This window comes from Oratosquilla oratoria, chromosome 17 (genome assembly GCF_046742065.1).
Source record: "Oratosquilla oratoria isolate Oo_2021 chromosome 17, ASM4674206v1, whole genome shotgun sequence".
NCBI classification, from domain to species: Eukaryota; Metazoa; Arthropoda; class Malacostraca; order Stomatopoda; family Squillidae; genus Oratosquilla; species Oratosquilla oratoria.
In genome coordinates this window covers 46,108,850-46,118,849 of record NC_134793.1, presented here as the reverse complement: position 1 = coordinate 46,118,849, position 10,000 = coordinate 46,108,850, and the positions used below count along the sequence as shown (strand labels likewise).

At 40.5% G+C, this 10,000-nt stretch overlaps 1 protein-coding gene across 1 annotated transcript in view; it reads left to right on the top strand.

Annotated features, from left to right (window-relative positions):
* Positions 1 to 10,000, top strand: part of LOC143034648 (gamma-aminobutyric acid receptor subunit beta-like) — an 860,956-nt gene that overhangs the window by 529,578 nt on the left and 321,378 nt on the right. The gene's annotated exons all lie outside the window — the stretch shown is intronic.

The following is a 10,000-nucleotide window of genomic DNA, read 5'->3' as shown; positions in this document are numbered from 1 at the left end:
CTTCAGCAGATGTGAAGAGGATCACAGTTAGTCATCAGTATTATTTTACAAATGTGCTACGACATAACTTTGTTGTGATTATATATATATATACATATATATATATATATATATATATATATATATATATATATATATATATAGTGAGAAAGAATGCTGGAGAGAGGTAGAATGTGTGAAAGAGGAACGGAGGAGGAGAGGGGGTGGTAGGAGCAATATTGGATGGAAAATAGGGAGTATTGGTGATGAACAAAAGGGAGCGAAGACCCTGACAGAACACAGTAGACACCCGCGGGTCATGGGGTAGGCGGGGTAGAGGCTAGGAGGAGGAACACATGAGGTAGTGGAGGGACTATGCCAGGTGGTAGTTGTGGTGTTTGGAATGGGGTTAGTGGTGGTATTGAAGATGATGGTATCAAGTGTTACAGGTGAGAACACGTGTCTGTTTTTTTGTGTGTGTGTTTTTGTGTGTGTGTGTGTGTGTGTGTGTGTGTGTGTGTGTGTGTGTGTGTGTGTGTGTGTGTGTGTGTGTGTGTGTGTGTGTGTGTGTGTGTGTGTGTGTGTGTGTGTGTGTGTGTGTGTGTGTGTGTGTGTGTGTGTGTGTGTGTGTGTGTGTGTGTGTGTGTGTGTGAAAAAAGATATGCACAGTATATTCACGTTAGCGTTTATGTGGTACGCAATGGACTCAACAAAGAATTCAACTGGAATAAAAAGAAATATCACGAAGGAGGTGAAATAAGTGACAGGAAGTAGACCAAGAAGAGGAAGAAGAAAAAACGAAAAAACAGAAGAATGTAGATAAGGAATGGAATATTGGGGACGAAATGAGAGGGAAGAGGAGGAAGATGAAGGATTGTAAGTAAGAAGATGGAAGAGAAAGAGATCAGAATAAGACAAAGAGAAAAAAACACGAGATGAGGAAGAGGAGGAGGAGGAAGAGGAAAACGAGGAAAAGGAGTTGCAAGAAGAGTAGAAAGAAGAAAGTAAAGACAAGAATGAGAAGGAATAATAAATAGGACGAAGAGAAGGAGGAGGAAGAGGAGGAGGAAGAGGAGGACGAGGAGAACAAGGAAAGGGAGGTGCAAGAAGAGCAGAAAGAAGGAAGAAAAGACAAGAATGAGAAGGATTAAGAGGATGAAAAGGAATAGGACGAAGAGGAGGAGGAGGAGGAGGAGGAAGAGGAGGAGGAGAGGAGGTAAGAGGAAGAATAGGAAGAATAGGAAAGGGGAGGGGTGTGTGAATGGTGAAGCCAGATTACGACGCAAGAAGAAGAAAGAAAAACAGAAAAGGGACGAAGGAAGGAGGATAGAGAGGGAGAGGAGGAGATGGAAGTGAGATCATGAAAGTGAGAGGATGAAAGTGAGAGTGAGAAAATGAGGGTGAGAGAGTGAGAGTGACATAGTGAGAGTGAGAATAAGAGAATGAGAGAATGAAAGTGAGAATGAGAGAGTGAGACAGTGAAACAGCGAGAGAGAGAGAGAGTGAGAGGGTGTGAGAGAAAGTGAGAGCGTGAGAGTGTGAGGAAGTGAGAGAAGGGAGAGAGAGAGAGAGAGAGAGAGAGAGAGAGAGAGAGAGAGAGAGAGTGGGAGAGGGAGGGAGAGAGAGAGAAGGGGGAGGGGGGGAGAGAGTGAGTGAGAGAGAAAGAAGGGGGAAAACACAATGAATAATAGAGAAAAGTATAATTAAAAAGGGGAGGCGAGGGACACCAGGAGAGAAAGAGGGAGAGAGGAAGGAGAAGTGGTGGAGGGCCATGTTGGCCGTAAATGAAGGGAAAGGAAGAGTAGAAGGTTGTGGTGGAGATAGAGGTGGAGGTGGAGGTGGAGGAGGAGGTGGAGGTGGAGGTGGAGGAGGAGGTGGAGGTGGAGGTGGAGGTGGAGAAAGGGGAGGAAAGGAGAGGAATGAGAAAAATAAAAGTGGGGCAAGAGGCACCATAAAGATGAAATGTGATTTTACGACACAGATAAAAGTAATGATATTGATGGCGGCGTTTTTTCTCTGTTTTAGAGTATTATTTGTATGATTTTACGAGCGATTTAATTCACAGGAAAGCACGCACGAATATACACACGCATATGTACATACACACACACACACACACACACACACACACACACACGCACACACACTAGCTCTCTTTCTCTCTCTCTCTCTCTCTCTCTCTCTATATATATATATATATATATATATATATATATATATATATATATATATATATATGTATGTTGAGACATTCTGACAGGTTGTATGTAAGCGGAATAGGAAACACAGGAGTCTTAGTCTTGAGTTTATTCCTGACTAGTTTCGCAGGTATGCTTTTTCAATGGAATATTCCTTTGAAAAAGCATACCTGCGAAACTAGTCAGGAATAAACTCAAGACTAAGACTCCTGTGTTTCCTATTCCGCTTACATCATATATATGTATGTATATATTTCTCTCTCTCTCGCTGTCTCTCTCTCTCTATATATATATATGTATATATATATATATATATATATCTTTCTCTCTCTCTCTCTCTCTCTCTCTCTCTCTCTCTCTCTCTCTATCTATCTATCTATCTATCTATCTATATATCTATCTATCTATTTACCTATCTCTATATTTCTCTCTATTTCTCTCATTCTCTCGCTCTCTCTCTCTCTCACACACACACACACAGACACTTACTCTCGTAATCTCATGCTATAATCGTAGATGGTGACTTTCCCTAAAGCTGATGAGATAGAGCATATAACCTTGGCTGCTCGAATAGGTCCGCGAAGTTTGACTTGATTACTACGACACTTTTTTTCGAGGCGAAGCAGAGGCAGAGGTAGTTTAGTCCGCGATTCGATCTATTCCATTTTTAGGTTCGTTTACCAAAAGGAGAAGTCGTTTATTAAGTCTAGAACAAGTGAAATGTATATACTGAATGTGAAACACCCGATATGTATAAATATATACACATTATGGAACAAATCACTAGTAGCAGCTATGTAATTCAAATGATTAATCAGGGCTGCCCGTCGCGTAGCTCTCAGTAGCGTAGAACTTCCTCAGAGGGACCCGAGTTCAAAGGTGTTCGACGGCTGGGCTTGATTGTTATAAACATAGAAACTGTAACTCCCATATTCGAGGAAAAGAAACACCGTTTAAGGTTATCTGTTGTCAGCGGAGTGTTGCTTAGTAGCGACCAAGGCCATAGACAGTGGATTTAATACACTAATCGTCTTCTAATAGTGTTTCTTTTCGCCAGATTTTTAATTCATTTTACGAATATGTTAGAACATCTAATTTGCCTAGATATATAACGTGAATATTCTCTCACATTTAGTGTGTGTGTGTATTAAGATGTATATGAATTCGTAAATGCATATGACTACGTGTATCGCGTTTTATGTAAACGAATGTGTGATTTACAGGTTATTTTAGGAGTGTGTATATTTTCCTTACATATAGTGTATGGGTGTTCACATTTTTATGCATTCGTATGTGCGTGTGAATATATGTTTGTGTAAATGTGTATGGGATGCACAGGCTATCTTAGGTGTGTGTTAGAACATCTAATTCGCCTGGATATATACACGTGTATGTTTTCATCACATATAGTGTGTATGGATGTTAAGATGTTTATGTATTCGTATGAGTATGTGACTACGTGTTTGTATTCATGAGTGTATCGCGCATCGTATAAACGAGTTTTGCACGCGCGTGCAGAGCACAGAAGCAAGGGCTGTTTGCTCCTGTCCCGATTTCCATTAGCATAATGGATGTAGACACTTTGCATTTCTCTGTTTTCATCTGCCTGTGTTTGTCAACGTGATTACGATTGTGATTTAAATTTTCAAGCACCATTTGCCTTGTTTCGGGGGGAAGCGTTAGCCCGTTTGCTACTATATGGAGAAGATTTGGAATTATGGAGACGAGGGGAGATTGAGAAAGTGAAAGACTGGGATGCCATGGATAAAGAGCATAGGAACATAAAAACCGAGGAGACTGCAAGAGACCATAAGGCCTACACTAGGCATTTCCATGTCCATTACCACCTGTCATCCTTATCTATGCAGTTATCTAATCTTCTCTTTAAAAAAAAAAAAAAATAGTTTCAGCGCTCATGACATGGTTACTAAATCTATTCCATTCGTTGACCTCTCCGTCGGTGATTAAAGAATGGAATTGCGGCTGACTTACTAAAAGGACATTATCATCTTAAACAGAAGGTAATGGAAATGGGGATGACAGCTGGAAATGGAAACGGAACTGCCTAGTGTAGACCTCATGGTCTCTTGCAGCCTCCTTCATGCTTATGTATGACCTTATGTATATCTCAGAAGTCTGTGGCCTCATGAATACCTAGAGAATGCCACGGGCATGAATGATATCGCCTAGCGACAGATAGAATAAAAAGAATTGTACCATCTGGTAGAACAAGGATCATCGTAATTGGAATAGTTCATTCCTTTGTATCATCCAGAACTGCGATTTCAGGAAATTCTTTCATTCAGAGAATATTTTTTCCTCCTTTGGATAATCCTTTTCATAAAAAAATAAAAGTGAGAATACTATCAGTTGCCCAAAATTTCACTTTCTATCTCTTTTCCTATCTGTTTTCCTGACTCTTTTCCTTCCTCTTTTTCTCCCTCTTTTCCTCTATCTTTTTCTCTTTCTCCTTTCCCCTTGTTCTCTCTCACTTAACCTAACTCACTCCTGCTCGCGCGCCCGCGCGCACACACACACACACACACACACACACACACACACACACACACACACACACACACACACACACACACACACACACACACACACACACACACACACACACACACACACACACACACACACACACACACACACACACACACACACACACACACACACACACACACACACACACACACACACACACACACACACATACACACACACACACACGCACACACACACACATACACATACACATACACACACACACACACACACACATACACGTACGCACACACACACACACACACACGCACGCACGCACACGTACACAAACGCACATGCACGCACACACATACACACACACGCACACACACAAACGTACATAATCATATACACATACACATACACACGCTCTCCTCTTCTTTTCTCATTCTTTATCCCGCTCCCTCAGGTGATCTGTTATTCTCACTCTCACTCTCACTCTCACGCTATTTCCTTCTTTGTTCCCAAACAATTTACCTCTTTCCCCTTTCTTATTCTGTTCGCCAGTTCCTCCACTTCTTTCTATTTCTCCATTTATTTATTTTTTCTATTTTCTATTATGTATATATATTTTCATATACCAATATTATTTCATTTTCAAGTATGTCCGTTTCCGTCACTTAGTTGTCTGACTGTTCTTTCCAACTCCCTTTCCTTACGTGATCACTCGCACACTTAAGGTGGCATCAAACAAGGCATTTCTCACGAGCATGCTACTTGCTTTTTGCTATTTCGTTTGAGTAGAAACGACTTTGGTTACGATCTTTAGTTTTCCAAATCATTCTTGCGTCATATAGTGTTGAAATATTCTTACGGAAGTCTAGATTATTGCAACAGATGTCATTTCTACTGAAACAAATTATCAAAAGCAAGTAGCAGCCTAGCCAAGTGTGCCGCTACCTTTACACGTCTCCCAGAACCTTCGTTTCAGCTACCAGGACACCGGTCATACCAGAGACCAGGCACCGGTTTCTTAAGGCGCCTCCGGAGACGCTACTAAACGTGAGACTACGCGATCTTATTATAGATAGTTCATCTTATGTGTGAGCGAACACACACAAGCAAAACACACACACACACACACACACACACACACACACACACACACACACACACACACACACACACACACACACACTCACACACACACATACGTACGTACACCCATCCTTCTCATTTCCTCCCTTTGTACATTCCTCCCTACTTTCCTCCCTTCCTCCCATCCCACCCTTCCTCCCTCTCACTCACTCCTCCCCCTCTGCGCCAGAGAAGAACTAATCTGGGTCGGCTGATTCCCACATCAGATAGCGTAGGAAGGAGTACCTCCCCCCGTGGGTCTTGGGCTACGAGTCTTGGGCTACGAGTCTTGGGCTACGAGTCTTGGGCTACTGCCGGAGACCACAACGACGGAATGGGAAAGTTCGCAGAAATAGGCAAAGAAGAAGGAGGAGAAAGATGGACACCTATCATGAATTTGACATAGACTTTCGGACTCTTCCACGCGAAAGGTTTCCAGCTCGCTACTCACGTTAATAGAATAATCTGCCGCCTGGAAGAAGTGTTGAGGGCGTTCCTGTTTCGGGTATCAAGGAATCATAAAGAACGTTTTTTTTTTTTTTTGTCATCTGTATTGTCATTTTCATATTGACAGGCTATTCAAGAAATCATCTTAGAATAGCAAAATATCAATACAAACACACACACACACACACACACACACACACACACATATATATATATATATATATATATATATATATACACATATATACATATACACACACACACACACACACACACACACACACACACACACACACACACACACACACACACACACACACACACACACATATATATATATATATATATATATATATATATATATATATATGTATATATATATATGTATATACATACATACATACATGCATACATACATACATACATACATACATACATACATACATACGAATATGCCCCAGTTAACATTGAAGGGAGCTAAGTTCCACCCAATGACACACAAATGATGTGCTCGGACTTTATGTTGAAAGAGACTCTAATCAATCACGACCCCGCTTTGATCTGAATCTGTCCTCTCAGCTAGAACAAAATCTTCGGAAAACATTTCAGGCCTCAACCAAGTTGACTGAAACGTTTGAAGGATTGTCAACAAGGGCGAAGAGGACACATAATTTTTTTTTTTTTTTTTTTTTTTTTTTTTTACTGGCTGGCGCCAAACGGATTTTTTCAGCTTAAGAAAGCCTTCATGATCAAGATAACCAAAAAACTTTCTTGAAATATGACGTCAGAGGGAAAAAAAGAATATTTTTCTATTCAGTTTAAAGAACTAAGAGTCAAGATGACTGAAAAACTAGCTTGAAACATAACGTCAGAAAGGCAAGAGAAAAAAGTATATTGCGATGTCTGTCAAAGGTGAATGAAAAAGAAAATGGTGTTCAAAATGGGGGCGGTCGGAACGGTGCCCCCAAATGGTGAATTACGAGGGACAACTGAAATAAGGACAGGAGGAAGATAAACCTATGGTTGACTGGACTTTATGCCTCTGGGTTATCGTTGTTGCTCTGGCTGTTGCTCTTGTTGTTGTTGTTGTTGTTGTTGTTGTTGTTGTTGTTGTTGTTGTTGTTGTTGTTGTTGTTGTTGCTGTTGTTGTTGTTGTTGTTGTTGTTGTTGTTGTTGTTGTTGTTGTTGTTGTTGTTGTTGTTCTCCTACTTCTATTCTTCCTATCCCTATTCTTTCGAATCCTATTCTTCCTATCCCTATTCTTTCGAATCCTATTCTTCCTACTTCTATTTCTCCTCCTATAGTAATGACTGGCAGAGCTTCTAAAGAGTCAATCTATCTTAAACATACCCAACTTGCCGGAGGGCTTGCCTAAATGATAAATCGATGAAAATGAGACTAGGTCTTCTGTAGCTATGTAGAGTGTGCTCGGGGACTTGCACAGTCCTTTTGTAACATCTTACATAGCTCAATGATTATGCACTCACAGGTCAAGGTTCGTATCCCTTGGCAGAACTTTTAAAGATTCAATCTGTCTTAAACATACACAACATGATAATATTAATGCTAGATTAGGTACCGAAACAGTCATGCAAGGAACAATAGGTTTGTTGCTGTTCGTTTGTCCATGTTGCTGTTCGTTGTCCATATAACTCTAACTCCTCTAACTACTTCCATTTCTTCTTCTGTTTCGTCTTCTGCTTCTATTAAAAAGAATCCGAAACACAATAAAGTAACCAATGTGCTTACATTTAATCGAAATAATGTATCCCTCATTGAGTTTCGTGTACTCTTTAAACCTGAATAAGATCGGTCATTGTGAGCCAAGAAACATCTTTAAATTGATCACAGGCCTTGAAAAATGGGTGCTAGCGTTTCACAACGTATATACCTTTTTAGCAAAGCCCCCGTCACACGTACGCAACTTAATTGAGTTCATTTGAGTAGAAAAGGCTTAGGCTATATTTTCGTTTTTCGAATCTCCAATTGTTAAATCACACTTGCGTCATATATTGAGGACCTGGATGACGAACTGAACGAAGTTAAACCTATACAAATATTAGACACATTGTTAAATTGTCCTTTGGGGAGTCTAGAACAATGTAAGCGAAGTCGTGTTCCAGCTTTTCAAATTCACAGTATTTGACAAGAACCTTGAATAAGTGACGGGAGTTTAAACGTTGACGGCAGCAAAGGGTTATGAAACGACTATAAAGACTTAGGGCAACGCACAACTTAGAATACTAACCTAGCTCTGAGAGATAAGGTGGGCTCTTATCTCCTATAATTCTTTCCCCGTAAAAAAAAAAAAAAAAAAAACGGTTTTCTCTCAGTTGTACAACAGAAGAGATAAGAATTTGGGAGAGAAGAAAATTGTTCTACATCTCGTTGTATACGCACACTGTAATTGGATACCTCTCGACTTGATGTAAGGCCTTTTACCTTTTGCTTCCCCTTCCTCCTCCTCCTCCTCCTCCTCCTCCTCCTCATCATCATCATCATCATCATCATCATCATCATCATCATCATCATCATCATCATCATCATCATCATCATCATCATCATCATCATCATCATCATCATCATCATCATCATCATCATCATCATCATCATCATCATCATCATCATCATCATCATCATCATCATCATCATCATCATCATCTTCCTTCTTCCCTTCCTCCGCTCCTTCTCCTCCTCTTTCTCCTTCTCCTCCCTCTCCTCCTCCTTCTCTTTATCCTTCTTCTCCTCCTCCTCTTCTTCTTTTTCCTCTTCCCCTTCCTCCTTTTCCTCCTCCTCCGTTTTTCTATCTTCCTTCTCTTCTTCCTCTTCTTTCTTTTTCTCTTGTTCCTCCTCTTATTATTCCTTCTCATTTATCCTTATCCATCTACTCGTCTTCTTCTTTGCCCCCCTCTTCTTATCCATAATCTTATCCCTTGTCCTCCACTTCCTCGTCCATCTTTTCTCTCCTCTTCTACTTCTTCAATCCTCTTTTCCTCCTCCATCATCCTCTTTTCCAACTCTCTTTTCCACTCTTTTTTTCTTCTCGTCCACCTCTTCCTCCTCCACCTCCTCCTCGCCCACCTTTTCCCAGTCTATCTCCTTCACAACCACCTCTTCCTACAGCTCCTCGTCCTCCTCTTTCTCCTCTTCCTCTTCCTACCCCTCCTCCCATTACTCTTCCTCCTGTTCTTCCTTCCTCTGTCGGCTTCTTTGCATACCTATGGTTAGTTTCTTACTGGTCCTTATACAATATGTACACAAATTAATTTATCTAATTAATTCATACGTTCCACACGGCTACGAACAAGATACCACGGCGACAGACAGAATTGGTAACTGGCTGCCAGAATTGAATGAACAGGGTCTTTTTAGGATGGGTCGAAAAGAAATATATTCCATTTATTTTCTTTGTGATTTCCGTTTCTCAAACCCTCAAAGGACCAGTAGAATGCACGGAAGCCTCAGCGCAAGTAGAGGAAATATTGTTTCTAAGACTAAGTGTGTCATGTTTTTGGTTTAGGCAGTATTAGATTTATCGATGTTTCACATAATTAAATGTGTTAAGTCTGCCAATAAGCTGATAAAGATAATTGTGATTTTGTTGTTATTGGGTTAGTCTGATTCTAAGTGTTAGGACTCTCTCTTTCTCTTATTTTTACTCTCACTCTCACTCCTACTCTTACTCTTACTCCTGCTCTTACTCTTACTCTTACTCTTACTCTTACTCTTACTCTTACTCTTACTCTTAC